Here is a 22299-nt window from a genome sequence, read left to right as displayed (position 1 = left end):
ATTCCTCACCTGTTTTGCCCTTTTATTTTTCATGGCATTACGTTCTTAACGTGTCATGCACAATTTTTTTGTCACTACAGTACTGTCCAGTAGCAACTTGTCATAATGATTGTTGAGAAATACAATCGCGTTCTAATTTAACGTTCTTTACTCCAAGTTTGATGGTATTTTCGAGTGTTCATATTTCATATATTTTTATGATATAAATGACTGTGTTTGATGTGTACTTGATGTATGGAACGCGTTATTAACATAAACATACAGGCTTTGCATCTACTTTGTTTCATCTAAATGTTGTACTTAGTATGCTTATTGTTTCTGTCTTTGCAGTTTTGTACCCTTTCCGAAGGTCTATAATAAATGAGTTAAAAACTGGCTGTGATTCATTATAGTCTCTCATGAATAAGGCTCCTGTAAAGTCCATACCTGTCATGGTAAATGACGGTGTTTCCATCAATCGTGTCTTTGGTAGTGGCGGCAGATCAGGTGCACTACAGTCTCCTGATAACTTTGCGGCATGTGACACATTTCCGAATAATCTTCTTTACTACTTGTCGTATTTTCGGAATCCAGTAGTTCAGGCGTATTTCGGTGACGATCGCAAGTACTCCCGAATGTTTCATCTTAACGTGTATTTCCAATATCAGTAGCTCGGTGAATCGACTGTGATTTTGTAGTATATACGGAAATTTCGACTGTTCACTAATCGGAGCATTGTGGATTCTCCCACCGCAACAAATGATCTCATGTTCATCTAAGTAAAGTTGCAGTAGACGAATTAACGCATTCGTCATCTTTTCCTGCAATTTCAGAATCTCAATTTCCTTACCTGCGTTGTCATTATCCAATTTGCCCTTGATTCCCCCATCTCATTACATGTAACGAATTTGTTCACTGTTTGTTCCAGACTAGGTTTTCGGCAATTCCCAATGAATCGATATATCCACGATGTTACTCGAAACAATCGCTTTAATGTACTGAATCTCGTGATATCCACTATTCTGTGAATTCCTGTTGTCAGGGGCGTGTCCAGGATATTTGAAAGGGGGGGGCGTAGAATAAAATATTTCGTCGAGCGAAGCGAGGCGAAAAGATTTTTGGACCTTTTTTGGCTTAAAAACATAAAATAATAGAGAATTGCACTAATGTAACGGTTCCTGACTTGGAGCATGTATATTTTATAGTTAAAGTGTCAGGGTGTGACATTTTTTATGCCGAGTTTTCTCCATTAATTGTCTATGGTATATTAAAATGATTGGATGGATCTTAACAGCAGTAGACCAATAACGAGAAATTCCAAACTCAAGGGTATAAGGAGTAACTTAACATTTCAATACCTAGGCCAGGATTTTATGAACGAGAGGCGTGATTAAGGTTGAGGGTCCATGGGGAAAATCAGAAGCTCCTGAATTTCAACAATTTAGCATCAAATTATGAAGTAATCCCTCTATTTTTGATTAAGTTCAGGTTTCGTTGAACGACACACATGATACAAGACAAATAAACACTGAAGAATAAAGTTCTTTCGTTCTGAGTATTGCTTTAATGTGGAAATATACATATTTCTAGTATACATGTACCTTGACGCAAAACCTAAAATGAACACAGAAAAATACTGACGGACTCTCATTTTCAATTACTAGAGTGGATTCATAAGAACCATTTTACGTGGATTTCTCATGGCGTAATCGTCAATAATTTTATCAAAATCAAGTTTAATGTCTCTGTGAATATACAAAAGAAGCAGAGCATTTAGGCGATCCTCCTTCATGGTGCTTCTCAAATCATTCTTGATCAACTTAAGGGATGAGTTAGCTCTTTCGGTGGAGCTTGACGTGACGCTCGTCAAAGCAAGTAAGAAGAGAACTTTCATGATGTTTGGAAATAAAGTCGAGCATGCCCTTACATCAGTTAAGGTTGATGTTATTGACTCTGGTTTGTTCGATTGATTTTCCCAAAACGACTTCCAGAGTCTCATCTCTTGCCTGAATGTTTCAGGCGAAGGCATATCAGTATTGTAATAATCATAAACATCCTTCTCCATCTCTTCGGAAATGAGGTGAACTCGGAAAGGCAAAATTGACAAGGCACGAACAACAGAGACAGCCTCTTGACCAAAACGCATATCAAGTTGCTGAATTAGCTCATCAAGATAAGGTAAGTAGATTGCCCGTTTAAAGTATTCTTTATCTGATGAAGCGGGAACATTGTTACGATGTGTCTGTCTAGCACAACGACGGGGCATTTTAAGCTCATCAAGTCCGGCCTTTACTGCCATGTCAGACGCATTACTGTAAACCAAGTCAAACTCTTGTTCATTTTTACGGGTTTCATCGATGATCTGTTTCACAGCTCCGATCATTTTATAACCTTCAACAATGTCTAAAGATGAGCCTTGAAGCTTAGAACTTACTCCACGTACATAACCAAAAAAGTTGTGTACTGTTTGGAAGCAAATAATAAATGTACTATCTGTTATCTTGGACAGAATGCCATGAGCATCCGTAATAGCCTTTTGGTCCCACGAACGTCCCTCATTGGAGCTTATGCCTTCTAAACATGCTACCAATGCCTCATACATTGTCGCGAATGTGTCGAGTGTGGCGTGTTTCTCTGTCCACCTAGTTTCACAGAAGATTTTGAATTTTGATTTAGAAATTTTGTTATTTTCTTGTCGATTGTTGTTAATATCTTCTACCGCCGTTTCTAGTCGTCGGCTTCTTTTAGGGGAATATTTAAAAAATATCCCGAGTTGTTTGAGAGAATCTAGCATGAGATGGATTTCTGTAACCTTACAACTTTTACACAGCACTAAACTTAGATTGTGACTAGCGCAATAATGATACATTGCGCGTGGAGAGATTCGTGTTAACCGTGCGGCACATCCAACGTTTTTCCCTGACATATTTCCTGCCCCATCCATAGTCTGCGATCTACATAACTGGATATCCAAACCATTACTAGCGAGGGACTGAACGACAAGATTACAAAGGGATTCGCCAGTGGTTTCCTCGGCCAAAATAAATTCTAGCAGGCGTTCTACTGGAACTCCATCGACGACATAACGTAAAACCAGTCCTAATTGTTCCCAATTGCTAGTGTCTGATACCTCGTCGCATTGGATTCCAAAGTATCCACCAAAAGGCTGGGACTTCACTTCTTCCACAATAGATTTCTGAATGTATGTCTTAATGCAAGTTAACAACTCGTTCTGAGAAGTGTTTGATGTGTAGGTTGCTACCTTTGAACACGTTTCAAAATGTTGTTTTAGGGTTGTATCGCCCGCATTTATTCTAAATTGAATAAGTTCTTTGAAATTACCCTTGTTCTTACTATGGCCTGTATCATCATCCCGATGTCCCCTAAGCGCCATTCCACGCCTTCCACAGAACTCTAAACACTTAAGCATAGATCTGATTATATCACGGTTCTTAGCGATGATTGCTGTATTATTCGATTGCAGATTGACGTCGATTCTGTGTGACTGATTGACACACGATTTCTTGAACCCATTCAATCTAACCATCGAGTCAGCGTGATTACCAGTCTGTGCATGCTTTTTCAAATCGACAGTGGTGTCTTTCCATTTATTGAATGGTTCTGTAACTAACACTCTTGGTCGGCGACCGGATGTGTCCGGAAAAAACTTACAAGCAAGGCAATATAACCCATCTTTCAACTTTGAATATGCTATGAATGGGAATTGCTCAAACCAATCGCGACAACAAGATCTTTTAAAAGTTCCGCTTTTGCATCTTTTATCGTTATATAATTTAAACGGAAATTTAAAGCCTGGTTCCGGACACCGATTAGACAAAATCCTGAATTTTACATCGTCCGATAGGGTATGTACATCAATGACTCCAATATCATCTGATAATTGCGATCCAAAGGTATCGTCAACTGGAATTCCCGCAGTTTCCTCGTTGCGTTCATTGTTGAAGATAGGTGACTCATCATCTCCAGTACCGGAAGTTTCATCGTTATTGTCATTACAGGACATACATGACTCATCATTTTGAGTATCTGCAGTTTCGACGTTATTTTCATTGATGGAGACAAAAGACTCATCCACTTCTTTACCCGAAGTTTTATTGTTGCTTCCGTTGTCACAGTGGAACGTAGACTCTTCATCAATTGACATCTCATGGCTAGTATGTTCTATATTTGGTATGTCAGTCTCATAGTCAGTGGATCGCGGTGAATTAGACGCCTGGACGTCTCCAACTACGTCAGAGTCGACCACTCTTAGTTTAGAACTGACCAGGGGTGTTATCTCAAACTGTGATTCAGCGAATCGGTCTGTGATCGATTTGTTTAAATCTTTGATATGTGATATCAAACTTGACAGTACAACAGCTTTACCAGATGGAACACATAGTCCCATATCATTGCGACTGTGTGAATCAATACAACAAAGTATCCCTTGAGCCTTTTTTAAGCCGATAGTTGAACCAGGGTTACTTCCAAGTGTAATGAAAGAAGTTTCACTCTGTGCTAATGATTGGTGTAATGCAGACTCTAAAGTAAATGTTAAAGCGTCAGAATTGTCACTTTCCTGTTCCACAAGTCCACTCATCGGATCTTTCATTGTAATAGAGAAACTTTCGTTTTCAATAAAAATATTCTCCGGAAACTCTGTTATTAGCATGTAGCCATCGGTAGTACAAACTTTATGGTACAAGTCAGTACCTCTTAGAAGAATATTATCTATTTCATCTCTAGTCTTTGGAATAGTATTATCCAACATGAAAGCCAATGCAATGCACGTACATTGTCGTCCACCGCCGTTTATATCACCTTGATGCATTGACCCTTTGCAAACCAGCCTAGAATGCAAAAACAAAATCTGTTAACATATGAATTACACGGACACGTATGATACACTTAACACATTTGTAACGGAACTTCCCCATTTTTTCATTCTTGTTAAAGTGCATGTCATTGCTATACACGTAGCCAAATGTCGCCCCCCCCCCCGAACCGAAAAAATCAAGTCCCATAACTCATACAGAATTAAATGAAACATTTATAATGATGGTGCGAAATGATATCAACTACATGTCATGTTAAACAATCCTGCAAAAAATGAACGAATCCGTCCAAGGTTTCATAGGAGTTGTGTACACAAAATAGTCACTGTGTGACGGACGAACAGAGGCCACCATTTCCATGCCCCTCTGACGCGTGGCCGATGGAAGACAATGCAGGGGAGATATTCTTGAATGTCTCTAATGTAGCAGGAGTTGCGTATATAAAGACTGAGAAGGTTTAAAGGGTAATTAAATAGTATACTGACAAAACATATACAAGTGATACCTCGCCACGCATAAGGGGATGGCAAATAGTGTACTATAAAACTGTAATTTCTCACAAAAATAGTTCGTAGATTTTGCTAAACATGGATTTAATATTAACACTAAACAACTACATTGAACTGTGCAAATGTTAAAAACGTGTATCCGTTCTCGAGTTATTGTATTAAAACCACCGGGATGGACGGACCGACGGAAAATGTTGTTTGTGCTGTATTTATACCACTCTACCAAGAAATTTGTTTTGCATGCACACGTATAAAAATTGCGTTTTTTATCCAACGCAATCATAGGTTTGAACCCCGTTCTGGATATCATAGTCAAATCTGAGTGACCCCTTCCAAGGCAACGCGTGAAAAAATAACCCCATTTTAGACAATTTAGCTGAAAATACAACCCCTTTTGTCAGAATATACCCAGTATTGTATATATAGTAATATACCCCCCCCCCCCCCGGTATATTTAGAATGGCTATGGGGAATCGAAGTTAGTGTCACACAAAACAACCAAAATTCATGTATTATACTGATTTACTTACCGTTTTGGTTGTTTAAAAAAGGTGTCCAAGACACCTTGATACGATTTTAAGGTCTTTTGACGTTTTGTTTTTGACATCGACATCTTTGCGAATTCTTTATCACATCAACAACAATGGATACTAATCGCAGAGTCGAACACGCCGGACTCCCAGAAACGAAATTTTACGGTTGATGATGACCCATCAAATTGGGGAATCAGTATAAAAAGAAATCAGAGTATGTGTTTAATTCATGAATATGATAAATTGCCATCATTCAATACAATACTAGCAGATTATAACGATAGTTTTTTTTTTTTTTTTTTTAAAGGGGGGGCGTACGCCCATTACGCCCTTACCTGGACCCGCCCCTGGTTGTGTCATTCATATCGCTCGTGGTTTGCAATGCTACGTTAACATTTTCCTCCACGTCTGCGCTTGTCATAAGAACGCTGGTGTTCGTATTCCATTCTGGCCATTTAGCTTTGAAAGTGATCCATTTCGGTCCATTAATCCATAATTTCGACTTTGCCAATTGCAATGCATTGATCCCTCTTGTCGGCGGGGTTGTCATTTGACAGACAATATCTCCAGTTTGAATCGTTTGTTAGTGATTTGATCTCGGACACACTGTTCCGTAGAAACTTCCTCAGTTGTTTGTTTGTTACCAACCATTGCAGTGCGATTTGACTGTCCGACCAGTAGGTGGTTTTGTTGACTATCAGTGCGGATTTTACATGTGAAGCGATCCTTGCACTTACTAAAGCGGCCATTAGCTCCAGTTGCGGCAAAGTTAGTGCAGAGGTGCTATACGGCTTTTGGCGACTACTAATTTCGATTCATTGTCGCTTGTCAAATAAACTGCTGATCCGTCAGCTCGCTGACTGGCATCGACGAAAACGTTTAACTCAGTGTTACTTTCGTTTGTTGAGGTTGTGAAATATTGTCGTGACATTTCAGTTTCCATAGCTAATTTCAAGTCTTTAGCTAGTGTAGTCCATTCCTGTTGAATGCTAAGTGGTAGCGGCTCGTCCATTCGTATTTGTCCTTCCATAGACCCTACATAAGTATCTTTGATCGGATAGTTTCTGGTGATAACACAGACCCATCGAAATTTTTAGCAAATCTGACATTCGGTCAGACACAAGGTGATGACTTGTCTGACCGAACGACAATTTGTCTGACCGAAAAAACTCTGAACAATTTATCGACACGCTAACATTTTTGATGGGGGGTGGGAATCTCCAAGTACATTTTATTATCAAGCTGATTTTAAAACTACTGGGTATGGGCTCTTGAATTTGTTAATTTGTCACCATTATTCATTTTGGCTAGAGTGTATCTGATGAGTCTTCATAAACGAAACATGTGTACTTTGTTTTGAGTTCTTTGTATTATATATTGTTGATTTTTTAAATTTGAAATAAAGTATTGTTATTAAATTATAAAATCTATTCTCAATCTCTGGCATAAAACATAATCATTTCAAAATTCAACATTTCATCTTGATAGTCAAAACATTCACTGTCTTCATAATCATCATCATTGTCAAATGAAAATTTGTTTTATCAGATGTTCAATTATTAATCTTTATCAATTTCGATGTAAAAGAAATATACTTTATTATTTTTTTCATTATTATTTTGACAATATAATGACCGCATGTTTCACATGTAAACGAGTAGCGAGACAACGGAAGGGACGATATATCAAAGGACGAAATGACGTATAGCGAATGAACCGGAAGTTACATATTATTGTTTACAATCAAATTCATTGACTATCTCGCTAGACTGTAGACTAATTCACGTAATTATGAAAACGTTCTAGTTTTATTATTCACAAAAACCACTTCAGTTTTGAGAAAATCTTCTTTAACGTAAGAAAAAAACATCGGACACCCGGGCCGACAAGCAACGTGTATTTACCGGACCCGGGACAATTTTACCGGACAGGTCCGACGGTCCGGCAGGTTTCGATGGGTCTGATAACATTCCTACGGGATCATATACACGAGATGACTGCCTGAGAACTTCCCGCTTCGTAATATTTGCTTCCGTAACGTCCGTAACTTTCACTTTATGGAAAGACACCGCGTCTTTTTCCGTGTTCCACGTTACACCCAGTGTTTTGACTGTTGTTTTTTTCTCTCTACTGCATTTTCCTCAATCGCTTCATCCATAAGTTCACTGCAGTTTGAATTCCATAAGCGCAAATTGAATCCCTCGGCGGACATTACATCTTTGAAGTAAGTTATAGCGTCGTCTTTTGTGTTCACGCTTGACATGATATTGTCTACATACAAGTCCTGTTTCATTGTTTCCGAGCCCCGTACAGGTCCGGATGTCAAACGAATAGGCTTGCAGCAGCGCTAAGCTTGTCGTAAAAGGCGACTAAATAGTGCTCAGAAACCTAGCTGGGGGCTAGGCGCTCTGCCCACTCAGCAACTGGGTTGTGTGCCCCAGGTTGTTGAATGGGGTACCACTGGCGTGTTACATGCTGGGGTTGTCAGGCTATAATACGGAAAACCTGACAGCAAACCATAGTGGTGCACCGTCTTTTGAAAGATGCCACGTTCCTTGCACGTTAAAGAACCCTGCTGCGGTATTCGATAGGAGTATGAACCTTTGCGCTCCGCGACAGGAGGCTAAATTGCCCGACCCTACCCACCTCTCCCGCTTGTGGCAATCAAAATTTGTCAACCCTCATATCCTTGTGGCCCACCCTTTTTTATTTCATCATCATCATTTCATATTCATTTTATCATCCATTTCATGTTCATCGCCTGAATATAGCTGAAATATTGCTGCTCGGGCGTTAAACCCCAACAACAATCAATCAATCATTGTTTCCGAAATTTCAGTGTTGTTCTCGTCTAGGTGTTTAAATAGAGTGGCATTAAGAAGAGACGGTGAGCATGTGGCTCCGAACAATACCGACTTGAACCTGTAGGTTGTGTTTTCCATGTGACTCATTTGTGTCTGCTAACCAGAAGAAACGAGTTGCGTCCATATCTTTCTCATGTAGCCTTTTTTGTAGTCCTACTTGCAAAAACGCTTTCTCGATATCTGTGCTGATTCCATACGTTCCGATTCTAAATCTCGTGAGGATTTTTGTCAAGTCCTTTAAATCAGGCGGGGTTGACTTCAAATAATCGTTTAGGCTAGGTGCATCTTGACGTGGTTTACAACTGCAATCGTATACTATACGGATTGGAGTAGTCTCGGAGTCCTTCTTCATGGGGTGATGGGGAATGTAATGGACAGTACGCTTATTGTCTTGATCGTCTTTCATGAACTCTCTATATGAAACCTCTCCTTTCTTGTCCATCGATTATCTCTGTGTATTTCTGTAGTAAATACGGCTCCTTACTCAAGCGCCTAGCGATGTTTTCGGTCCTGCTCTTGGTAACTGCAATATTTGAAGGTAGTTCGGGGTGTTATGGTTTCCAAGGCAACATCGCGATATATTTCCCATTATCGTAAGTTATAGCCTCTTTCTGATACTTCTTCATGAGTTCGTCTCATCCGTATCCTCGCATGAGTTGATTTCAATGGACTCAAGTTTCCAGAACTTTTCTATCTCCATTTCCTCGAAATGATGCGATTTATAACATTTAGCATTACTGCTGACGCTGATGTCTGATTAACGTTTTTGTTCAGTGGTCCTGAGAGTAAATATCCAATTTTCGATTTTCGAGTGGGTCCGTTACCTCTTATCACTTGATCTGCTACGATTTCCCAATAGTAGTCTGAGCCTACAAGTAGGTCTATCTCAAATCGTTCTCCGTCTCATACTGGGTGTGCCAACTTAAGACCTCTCAAATACGGTAAGTTGCGTGTCGCATTTGATGTCTTGTTTTGCAACGGAATAGCAATTTGTGGGACAATTAGCGTGTTTCTGTGTAATGAAAGAACGTTGAGCGCCCTCATCAAATAAAATGCTTGTTTCAACTCCTTGGTCGTTGTAGGTTACTGACGCAACAGCGGTTTTCAATAAAATCTCACTGCTTCTTTGTGATGCGTGCATTACAGTTGTCTCATGCGTTTCTACTTCGTTAATAGCTGTTGTCACTGGTTTTGCTTTTTCAGTGGTGCACGTCGTTGACTCCTTTCCTTTGTAGATACAAGTGTGATGCATCGATTTGCATTTCTTACATCGTTTTGTTGATTTGCATGCGGATATACGGTGTGCTCCTAAACAGTTATAGCGTAATTGTTTCTGTTTTACAATTTTCAATCTTGCGTTAACATCCGTTACTTAGGTACAGTCTATCGGAAAATGGTCCCCAGATGAAAATATACACGATCGTCTTGTATTCTTTTTTATCTTGTTGTTTTTCTTTGGGTGCACTCCCGTCAAAAATGCTGTAGCGTGCATTTTTTCCGTCTCGTCTACTCCCTTTCCAGCTTCTAGTACGTCAATTACATCGCTGATCGATATGCGTAGTTTCTCCAAAGTTAGCGTGCTTTCCTTGTGTTCCCGCGCTATAGATTTTCTGATTTCTGATGGCAATTTCTCTAGGATAGCTGGTACTAAGATCGATCCATATATACCCGACGTTTGACCAAGTGTTTCTAGACTCAAGTTTATCTCCGTATGCTCTATAGACATCATTTGTTGGTGCAGGCAATTTCATGGGCGCTTTCATGTATGCGTGAACCCTTTTACCCGGATTTCCGTATCCGTCTTTGAGTAGATTGAGTGCGGTATCTTAATTTCCGTTGGTCAAAGCAGAACCTACTGTTTGTGCGGCGCTTCCCTCCAGCTGGGCAAGTAAGTGGCTGAATTTTTGAATGGGTGTCAGTCATTGGAATGTATTGACGATTCAAAGCAATCCCAAAATGTCTGTCATTTCAGTATATCACCATTAAAGTAAGGTAGGTCTAGTTTCGGGAGTCTATGATTGTTGCGTGATTGAAATCTAGTACCTGACGGAATCTCATATGTTGCGTTTTCTGACGGGCGAGTATGCATGGACGTATTCTCGTACAAAACTTGGTCTGATGGACGGGTATGCATCTCCGGGGCGGGAATGGAGCAATGATTACTCAGTGTATCTATTGCACAAGTGTTCATATCTGCGGAATATGCAGGCGTGGGCGTGTAAGTAGATCCATGCCGGTTAAGTCTGATGGGCGTAGGTGCAACATCTTGCGTAGATTTTGCGTGGTTTTCGTTACTTTGTAATGACTCGGCAAATTTGCGTATTTGTCTAACTTTACAATGTAATACATACATGTATTCGTCTGCATCAGTGAGCTCTTGCTCGAAGTCCTCTTCGGGTATCTGCTCAAGAATCTTAGCGTTCAAGTCTATGAGAGTTTTCTGTTTCTGTGTCACCGTCTCCTCGAGAGATTTCACATCGCCAATTTCAATATCCGTTTTCGCCTTCAGATCATCGAATTTCTGCAGTAGTTTCGTCATGCATCTTCGATGTCTTGCACGAACTGATTTTAGACTTGGCTCGGATTTTATTTCCAGCGGCACGGCACCATAAAAAGGGGTGAAACTCAGTAATAATGCGCTGTTGAAGAAGATATAACGTTTACTAAATGTTGTCTTTATGAAGTCCATATAATATGTTTATAAGAACGTCACATAAAGACGTCATGGCTGCGACATTACCATGTCGCTAAGAGTTAGTACTTCGCGTTTTTCCTGACAGGCCTTTCGAAATTCATGGACACTATTCAAATAAAACGTATGAAAATTAGATAACGTCGTAAAACCACAAGGGCTTGCCCAACCATCAAATACATGCAGCCCTATAACCACGGCCGCATATGATAGTGGGAGCAGAGACCTATGATTACCTAATTACACGTCTATGGTAGGAGCAAGCCCCTGTGGGTTGTGGTGTAACTCAAATACCGACCTTACCCATTCTTCCCTTTTTCTAGTGGCAATCAAAATTTGTCGACCCTGTTATCCTTGTGTCCCATCCCATTTTTGATTTCATCATCATTCCATGTTCATTTATCACCAATTTCATGTTCATCGTCTGAATATGGCTGAGATATGGCTGCTCGCACGTTAAACCCCAACAATCAATCAAATCAATCAAATACCACGAAATAAAGTCCGTTTCTTTTCCCTGTCCTCTGCCGTCCTCCATCCGAGGACAATGCAGACCAAGATTTTATTGTATCTCAGAAGAAACCCAAGATAGAGTCATCCGATACTTATGAAAACATAAAACATGTCTTTCAGAAGGTAATGCACATTTAGATGTGTTGGAGAGGCACTTTCCCGGGATGGCAATTCCGAATCGGACAACAGATATACTTGGGCATCGATAGAGTTGCCGATCTGACGAGACGACGCTAATGCTATTTATTTAAGTAAAATTCGAACATTCTACTTTCCATTTCTGTATATTATGTCATATGCATGTCTTTATTCAATTAGCTATTAAACCAGTGAATGTAAATCAGATGTCAACTATCAGCCATTATTGCTGTCGGAATTCTTGTCATAATGGCACTTGGTCAAAATGGCACCTGTGAAGTTAAAACGGCACCTGGTTAAAATGGCACTTGGTCAAAATGGCACCTGTATATAGTTAAAATAGCACCAGTCATAAATGTATGATTAATCATTTAATAATATTGAAAATAAATCCTCTGATACATTTAGTATTCTTCCTGGTATTTTTTGGAGGTTATTTATTTTGGATAGATATAAAATTAAAGTGTTTTTGCATGACATGTCATGCAAAAATTGTGATAATTTTTTTTTTTAATTTCATATGAATAAATTTCATTTTGTCCTTTCATTTACAATATTTTGTTCACATGTTTTATTATTTTCATTGAATTATTTATAAAAATGGGAAAATATATAATGCAATAAAAATTAAATTAAATGAAATACCAAAAAAAAAATAAGGTGTGAAATTTATCACAAATAAAAACTAGATTAAAATACAGAAGTAAATGCCACATTTATTACATTGTAAATAATCTTATAAAACTTATAATTTTTACAAAAGTATGGATATCAGGACATATAGTTAATTATAATTGAAGTAGTGAAATAATCTACTTAAATAATTAAATTAATAATATTAATTGTATCATCTATTAAATAAACAAAGCCATACATTATCGGTAATTAGCAAAGCCATAAACCATAATCCAATCCCCAAACTAATTTACTTAATGAATTTGCAATCAAAACTTGAATAATATTTCCTATTCTTAATGAAATTAGCTCTTCAAAATAAATAATAAATAAAATAAATAATAAAAAGTATTATATTGGTAATATTTATGACTAAATGTGTGTATGTCATTGTGTGTGTGTGTGAATCCACATTGGTATGTTTAATGAAAATAAACATTTATTCTGTCATTGGTTGGGTCTATATAGCATTTGTAATTTATTTTAAAAAATGCAATAATAAAGTGCCATTTTATAGAAAATAAGTGCCATTTTGACTGTATTAGGTGCCATTTTAACAATGTACCATTTTAACCAGGTGCCGTTTTAACTATTTAGCCAGCACTTCACAGTATTGTAGAACTGCCTAATTTTGGTCTTGTAATCTGATGTTTTGTAACATTTATAACTTTAAAAAATTGTCAAGCATCTGTAAATCTGTATATCTAGAAATAGCTCAAGCCAAGGCCTTCAGGATGTAGTAAAAATTCCTCAGAAAATGTTCAATTTTTGTTAATCTGGCTTTTCATGGTTTTTTCTTAGGACACACAACATATTTTGGTCATGTGATTGTTGTTTTGGAAGCTTTGCAAATGACAGACGATAATTCAATATTGACATTATTGTATTTTCTACATTTATAATTGGGATTAAATATTATGGGTTTTGGAAAAGTTGGAAATATTTTATGTTGAGCTTTAAACTTTAAAAATACGAGGAAGACTGACAAACTGGTCTTTGTTATTGTTTTCATGGAACAGGCCGGTTTCTGTGTCGGCAACCTCTGACCTCTGACCCAAGCACATGCAATCAGTTCTGTACCAAAAGGTATATTGATAATACACCAGAACTAGTTATACATCGGAAAGAGGGTACAGCAGTATAATAAGCTTATTTGCACATAAAGTGTTTTTTATGCTGCGCCCGGTTTTATCATCTGGGCATAGCATAACAATCATTTAAAAACAGGTGAATATATCTGAGAACACACATAATAGCTCAAATATAGAAACATAATGATTTATTAAATGATAACCTTAAATCAGGGAGTGTAATAATCCTTGTTTTAATGATAAAAAAATGTTAAAAAAATTATGGTCATACAGGCCTGTTGTTATTTGTTGAGTTCAAGCCCCAGCACCATAAACCTGAAAAAAATTACTTAAGTCTGAGGAAGTACTCAAAACTGTGACATCACCAATTTCAAAGACTTTGAATGTAGTTACCATGGATGTTAAAAACATTCTCTGACTTAAAAATTTGTTTAGGCCGTGGCTAATCAAACGGGCCCGGGTTGATAGCTTTTCCTTGATAGATTGGCTATTCAACCAGATATTGACTTTCTCATATTTTGCACTCTAAAATGTGCTTGGTCAATGAAGGGAAACTCGAATTTAACTCATCGAGAGTTCTCTCATAATAAAGTTTATTTCTAACATCAAAATATCAGCTGGAGAATTCTGACACTAAACAGGTAGCAATGAATGTGAAATTTGATTCCCAATCCGCAAAACCCATGACACAACAGTTTACATTGTGATCTTAGACTTCTCAAAAGCATTCTGCCTCATGACAGATTACTGCATAAGATTCATGAAGATGAAATCCAAGGAAATTGCCACAAATGGCTCGCATCTTCCCTTACAGAAAGGAAATGTAAGTACAGCAAAAAAGAGAACACACTAAATATGCAACAGGAGAATCAGGGGTCCCCCAGGGCACAGTGTTGGGACCATCAGGGGTCCCCAAGTGCCAATACACTTCTTGTGTCTTACAAATGATTTGCCCGATTTAGTCAACTCATCTGTGAGACTATTCGCAGATGACAGTTTGAATAAAGTATTAGTATCCTTGTATCCTTGTATAAAACTGTACTTATTCCAGATGACAAAGTTTTTTGAAATTTTGTTTATTTAATCACAAGCCGATTTATCTGCTGTTTTGAGCACTTTAGAATTGCTTAAAGTGTAAGGGGTAAAGGCTAGTCATTACTTAAGGACTTGACTCTGTGTCATTTTTCTTGTAATTGGTTGAAATGAAAAATGAAATAAAACACAAACACGACATATCTAATATATGTCTTATAATTGCAATATTTATAGAATTGTCAGCCAAGAATCATGACAGCAGAATGGAATGATTACACCCCTTCTTGGTACTATGACATCATTAAGGTGGATTGGTCAGCACTCACCAATTTAATTAATCACATTATTGTTTTATAACATGTTTATTTCTTATTTTGCCAATTTCAGCTTTGTTTGGTGACCTTATTAAATCATGTCCGTCGAATGTTCTATATAAGGATATTTTTCATTAAAATTTTTTTTTGTTTTTTGTTACCAGATTTCTTCCTAAATAAAATAGGCTTTTTCCTAAAAACAAAACTACCTACTGCCTTTTTCTTCTGGAAAACTTATGAACATGGTATGAATTTTAAGTGGCAATTTCTTGGTTTCTTTTTTCAATTTTTGTAATCCTAAAGAGAAAAATAATTAATTCTTCATGTAGGATTTATTATTTAATTGGAATTCATAAAAATTTATGAAATTGTTTTTAGTGAGCAGTATAGGTAGTTATTTTACACACAAATTTCTCTGTGTCTATCACAGACAAAGTTACATACTGTGAAAGTACTCTGTGGATAACAATTTTTGTGGATTAGGGAAAATACATAAGTTTGCAGAATTCATGGTTTTGAGGTTTTCAGTACACACATCAATAGGAATATGCTTTTCTTTTGGAACCAAATTTCATGGGTCCACAAAAACCATGAAAATTGGTACCCCACGAACAATAGTACTTTCACAGTATGATTGTTTTTTTCAATAATATACTTGACTTTTTAACATGAATTCTATTTGTGTTAGTTACTGGAGTTAGACTGTGCTTAGGGTTGTCTGTGAAGGTTACGGAAGAAAAGCCGACCAGCATACCTGCTGATATTTCAAAAGTCTATGGGAAGTTTCAATGTGTGAAATAGTCCTCAGCAACCATTAACAAAAAGCTTCAGGGGCTTCAAATTCATCGAAGTGTTCTCTGGTATCTTTGTGACAAACAAATGTAATGTGCCACTTATTTGGATCTTGGGTTGTAAATTGTGGTCAAGATATTTTTTTTTGAAAATTTAGATTTAGGAGCTTTCATGGAAGAAACCTCCCACAAATAGTAAAACTTAGCAGGTATGTGTCTGATGGCCACAAAAATTGAATTATTTCCCTTTGTATATACATGAAGTTTAAATAATTCAAAATAGTTACTTTTTATGACTGACTTCAAGATAAATTGAAAATGTTGTTTTTTTTATAGATATTACTGGCTTGTATGTGGGATTTTTTCAGACCACCAGCAATTTTACCAGCTTCAAATGTCTAGTTTATTATAAAGGGAGATAATAGAGATTTTCAGTCTGTACTCTCAAGATATTTAAAAATGTTGTCAAATCTTCATGAAACCATCTTAATACATCATCATTGCTGTATCAAGAAATTTTCTCTATAATTTGTCAAATAATGTCATATATGGGTATTTAAGTCTTTAAGGTCGGGTTTTCTTCATATTACTCATGTAAAACATCAATGAGTTGAATGTAGTTATTTCTAGTGTACAGATTTTTCTAGTTTTACTCTGAGAAGATGTTTGGTAAAATTTCAATTTATAAAAATATATCACCACTAGATTAATAACAAGTATCAAGTACCATCTTTTAAAAAAGATGCAGTAAAATTAGTTATTTTTACTTATAATTTTTTACATTTTATTCAGGATATAACACATGGCAGGCAATTTATATTTCCGAAACAGTTTTTTTGAATGCCAATTAGTTATCAGTATTTATCCAATCAGGAAATAGAATTTAGATCAGGTGACTTGCATTTCCATGGAAGAGTGTCTTTTTGGTCAAAGGGTAAAAAGCAAAACTATACTGACTGCTTCGGAAAAATTTAGTCTTAATGTTAGGGAATTTAATAGGGACACTGATAATTTACATATGAAATTAGTATGATTATCATATGATTCCCATATTAATTTTGGTTTTGAAACATATGATAATGATATGTTTGTGAAAAACATGATTATCATATAATAATCATGCAATAACCGTATGTAAATTGAAACATATGATTTTCATATCTTGCTGACTTCTTATGATAATCATATTTCTCTATGATTTGGTTGTTAAATCTTTTCTTGGACAGCTAGATATTTGCTAAACCACACCATAGATTGTTGTGTGATAATGTATCATTTTCTAAAAACCTGATTAGTCGAAAGTGATTTTGTGATGTTCATAATGTTGTTCTCCAGACGCTGACATCATAGACGGACAATCACTAGAATATCTGCCACGACAGATACCAAATATCAAGCAGCCAAAATATTCCAAAGGAATCATAGAGAAAAATATTAAATATCATAAAAGTTGAATATCACAAAATATCAACTCTCTTTATTTAATTTCAATATCATAACGAACACCCGAAGGCTCATTAGATATGATGTTGAAATTAAATAACGTGTTGATATTTTGCAATACTTAATATTTAACTTTCACTCATTATGAAACCTATAGTTTCAAACCATATGATTCTCATGTGTGGCACATTTGGTTGTGTAGGGGATGGTATCTGAAACATGAATGACTGAAAACTGTCCTGATTGAAATGAACTTATTTAACTCAGAAGTAGTTGCTTGAAGTTTAAACAGGCACATGTAAATGTATGGATCTCTATGAAATCGTTCCTCTGGGTTCCAAACAGGCACATGTAAATGTATGGATCTCTATGAAATCGTTCCTCTGGGTTCCAAACCCCAAATAGTCAAGACTTTGATTGATATTTTTTCTCTTTTGTTTATGACCTTCACCTTGTAGGAATTAGGGACTGAAAAAGGATGTAAAAGGAGCAGTTAAATAGTTCAGGAAAAATAGCATGAGTACAGTAGAAGTTATGGTTCTCTATGAAAGAGTACGGTAGAAGTTATGGTTCTCTATGAAAGGGTAAGGTAGAAGTTATGGTTCTCTATGAAAGAGTACAGTGGAAGTTATGGTTCTCTATGAAAGAGTACGGTAGAAGTTATGGTTCTCTATGAAAGAGTACGGTAGAAGTTATGGTTCTCTATGAAAGAGTACGGTAGAAGTTATGGTTCTCTATGAAAGGGTACAGTAGAAGTTATGGTTCTCTATGAAAGAGTATGGTAGAAGTTATGGTTCTCTATGAAACTATACTACATGGTTTTATAAAGGAATGTTTTGATTGATTTTTATTTTTAGCCATAGCTCTAACTGTTCAAGATTGAGGGCTAAAATAGCATTTGATAAAACTTAGCTTTTTAAGTCAAGTGTAAAAAATTGCAGGCTTTAAGGGTCGAGAAACATTTACTTTCCTGGATAAAAATAAGTTGCTATATGGCTTAGTCAACTGTACGTATGAATAATGAATGAGTAAACAGTAGCCACATTTTAAGGCCTTTAAAGGTAAAAAAAAAATAATTACAAGTCAAATGTAATTAAATCATGATAAAAGAAGAAAGGGAGGCCCAAATTTTCAGCCTTATGGCCTTTGTTAGAAGTGAATAACATTACTATCTGTTCTTCTGGTTTCTAAGAAATTTTAATACAAAGTCCTGTATCATAAAATGAATTTTTGTTAAGAGTTTTATGTCTAATTTCTTTTTTAGTAATTTATGTTTTCTTGTAATTTCATTTCTATCATCTCCTGGAGGGTTCTGTTTTTTTTTAACTTAAAAGCTTAATCTGGTATTGGCAGAAAAAATTCCATAACCACATGTTGCTTGATTTAAGTGAATTTAGCTACTACATTATCATCTTATTACAGGTATATACAAGTAACATTCCATACATGTAGTGTCAGCTAACAATTTGTACCTAGGGATATATCTATAATCTTACAGTATAATTGTAAAATAACAACAGTAACCCAATGTTGACACAGGACTAATCTTAAATACTTGATTTGTTTATAGTACCACAATTGTCTGGTGAAATGTTTTCTATATGGAAGAATAAAACATTTATTCAGCTTTTCTGATCTTAATTTAAGTTGTAGTTAATCTTTTGCTGTATTATCTTTATGATTAGTTATGATAATCCACATAGCTGGAGGGATGTCACCTTGTTGGAGATTATCTGCCTCCCTAGATTACTCTACACCTGTATGCCAGGAAGCACACCTGGATTTGCAGATCTGAGTGCCTTAACAAGTACACCTGGTGTTAAGTGGTTAATGAGTGCCTTCAGCAGTGAAACAAGGATATCTGGATAAAGTGATTACCTGAATAGGTGAGTACAATATTATAGATAGTCACTTGATTTTACTCTGAAATCAAACATAATAAGAGGGCTGTGTATGGTGATGCATATTGTTTATTATTTCCTCAGAATTAGTTTTGTAGTTTCAGAATTGTGTTTTTAGATCATCTAAGTATATAACTGTCACATTTAATCCTCGGATACATGTATTTTATTTGCGTATGTTAAAACTGTGATTGGTGTACATCAGCATATAGTTCATAGATCTCTTGTTTTATTGCATGAATACACCCCTCAGTACTCCTGCAGTCTCAATATTCCCATTTTCAGATTGGTGTCATGTCAAATTCCAATTGGTTATTCAGTATTTTCTGGTAGAGCAGGAGTGTGCTCAGTGAGCAGTAGCTTACTGATATTTTGTATTGTTTGTCTTTTCCCGAATTCTAAACCCATGTGATTGCAGTATGAGGTCTATATTTAGGTTGTTTCTATACAATTTTCTGATACTTCCTGTTTCATAGTGATTTTCTGATTATCGATTATGATAAAAAATAAAATAATTGTTTTTTTTTATCTCCCAGGGGAGTAGCATGGCAGGCACTGCACTATTTTTGTTGGTACAGCATGCAGTACCATAAATTTCTGTAAAACTGTACAAACATAATGTTTAGCTCATTCAATCAGTTTTGGGATGCTACACCTCCATCACCATAATAGTTTGTAATCACAGCGGATGTTTCAAACAAAATTCAGAAATATAGAGCAATTAACTCTTTAATTCATCAGTTACTTAGTATGGTGTAACTACTCTGTATGTGATAACTTTAACATTTTCTAATTCACTTTCCTCATGTTGAAAAAAAAAACAAGCAGTTTTAGTTGGTAATTAGTACGCCATAATTTGTCTATGGCTGGATTGATACGAGATGTAACTAGACATTGACACAAACCAACTTCTTTGAAATATTGCCTTGCATGGCTTATTATATCAAAACATCACTACACAAAGAGACTTTTATTAAATAAAATGCCTTGTGGCAGGCAAGTCTGTTTTTTATAATAAGATTTATGACTAAACAAAGAGATTTCGGATTTATATTTATAAATATTAATATTATTTACTGTAGCCATTTTTCTGCAGCACCCTGAGAATTGGATATCTGGTTTTCATCATTGGTTACAATTATATAAGCATTCAGAGACCATGTTTTCAAACATTATAAGCTGGATACAGCAATATAGATCCCAGATGTCCCTTAGCTCTCCAATACTTAATCTAATCAGGGCACCTGTTCAGCTTCAAAGGGAGATAATTAATTCACATTGGAAACATATGCTGGAAAAAACAAGATTGCAATACAAAATTTTAGTAAAGTTTTATTAAACTTGACAGGGAAGAAGATGAAGTGCATGTTACAAATAGAAATTTAGAAAATTTGGCAACTTCTGAATTTCTGCTTGAGATGTTATCCAGACCTAGTAAAGGGCTAACAATCTATAATAGTGTTCTGTTTCTTTAAAAGGGCATATGAGAGTCTATACTGATATAAGATGGTTTATATTTTAGGCAATGCTCATATTCTAAATACAGGTACTGTAAATAAAGAAATAGTTGTGTTTTTTTTATTATTTAGACAAATAAGATTTGGTTGTAATCACAAATTAAAGTGGTTTGAAATCATTTATTTAAAAAAAAAAAAAAGGATTTTTTATATTGAGGGAAAAACTTTTTGCAAAGAAATGACTAAATGAATGAAGCAGGTTATTTTAGAAAACAGTGAGACATATGAAAAAGTAACCAAAACCTTTATCAGGTAAATTTAGTGTTATTACCTGTAAGATACATTTTTAAACTTTTTAATTTTTATGGCTAAGTCAATCCACTTAATAAATTTCTAGATAAAATTTAAATAAGTCATTTCATAGAATTTGGTAAAATGAACAAAACGCTTAATAAACAACTCATCAAATTTAAGCAAATCAAGAAACTGGTACCCTCAAATAATGGTATATCCTTGATGAGTCATAAAGACTAGATTTTTTATACCAATTTTGGTCATGCATGGCTTACTCCTTTTGTTGAGGTTTGCTTTATAATGGCTTCACTTTGTTTATTTGATGACAAATAATTCTAGATATATACATGTATATATATATATATATATGTATGATGTCAAAGATGAGGTTGGTAACAAATAGAGTGATTGAAAGATTGATTGTAGTTTAACATCCATGAACATTTTATCATTTCAACAGACCCTACTTCAAACTTACTGCTCTGAGCCAATTTCAAACTGTTGTCTTTTTATCTCTTTCATGTCTCTTAGCAGTGACTACCAATTTTAAAGTTAAATTCAGCTGGAGTTTAAACTTACAGCCTTTCATGCTCTAGACAAGAATGCTGCAACAAAATCACCAAGCAGATAACAACAAAAAGAAAAAAAAACAAAACAAAGCAAAGCAAAAAACATTTGCAATAGTTTCTGAACAAATAACAAAAAAAACATGCCAACTTTAGTATACTATTAACATGGTAATTTTCATTGTGTGGTGATTCATGATATTTTCACAGTTGAAAAAAAGTGAGAAAAATGTAATGGTATGGATCATTTCTATTACAAGGATAGGCACATTTATTGATATTTTTTAACAGGAAAAATTAGTACCTGCTGAATTTCTGAATTCACTTGATTCAACATAAAAAAAATATTTGATTTTGGTCCCCCACCACAACATAACACATGGACATATAATGATAGGCATCTGCATGTTGGAGTATCCCTTCCTTACATTTTATTAATGCTCTCATGTCTACATTTGTTAATTGATTTTGATAAGTTTCTACAAAAGGTTGCTACTGTGAATCTCTCTTCACAAGTTAAAAAATCAGCTCTGACCAGCTGATAATGTTAAGAGTTATCTCCCTTTGAAATCAATTTTTTTTTCAATGGATTTTGATTAAATTTATTTGAAAGGATGTTACCATGAATCTCTGGTTAAAAATCTAATTTTATCAATGAATATTATGTTA

General features: G+C 35.7%; 1 protein-coding gene across 2 annotated transcripts in view; it reads left to right on the top strand.

Moving 5' to 3' along the window:
• Window positions 1–22299, top strand: part of LOC148616052 (protein CBFA2T1-like) — a 77102-nt gene that overhangs the window by 294 nt on the left and 54509 nt on the right. Inside the window, exon 2 of one of the 2 annotated variants that reach the window (XM_088582712.1) lies at window positions 19098–19298. The gene's annotated coding sequence lies outside the window, so the exon portion shown is untranslated. Of the gene's footprint in view, window positions 1–18787; window positions 19299–22299 lie in introns of those variants that run through there. The other variant, XM_088582703.1, reaches the window with a different exon arrangement.

The sequence above is a fragment of the Perna viridis genome, chromosome 5 (genome assembly GCF_037379345.1).
Source record: "Perna viridis isolate PV_CMFRI_1.1 ecotype Kerala chromosome 5, ASM3737934v1, whole genome shotgun sequence".
Classification (NCBI taxonomy): domain Eukaryota; kingdom Metazoa; phylum Mollusca; class Bivalvia; order Mytilida; family Mytilidae; genus Perna; species Perna viridis.
The sequence above is the reverse complement of the archived record's forward strand: the minus strand, read 5'-3'. Positions and strand labels throughout refer to the sequence as shown.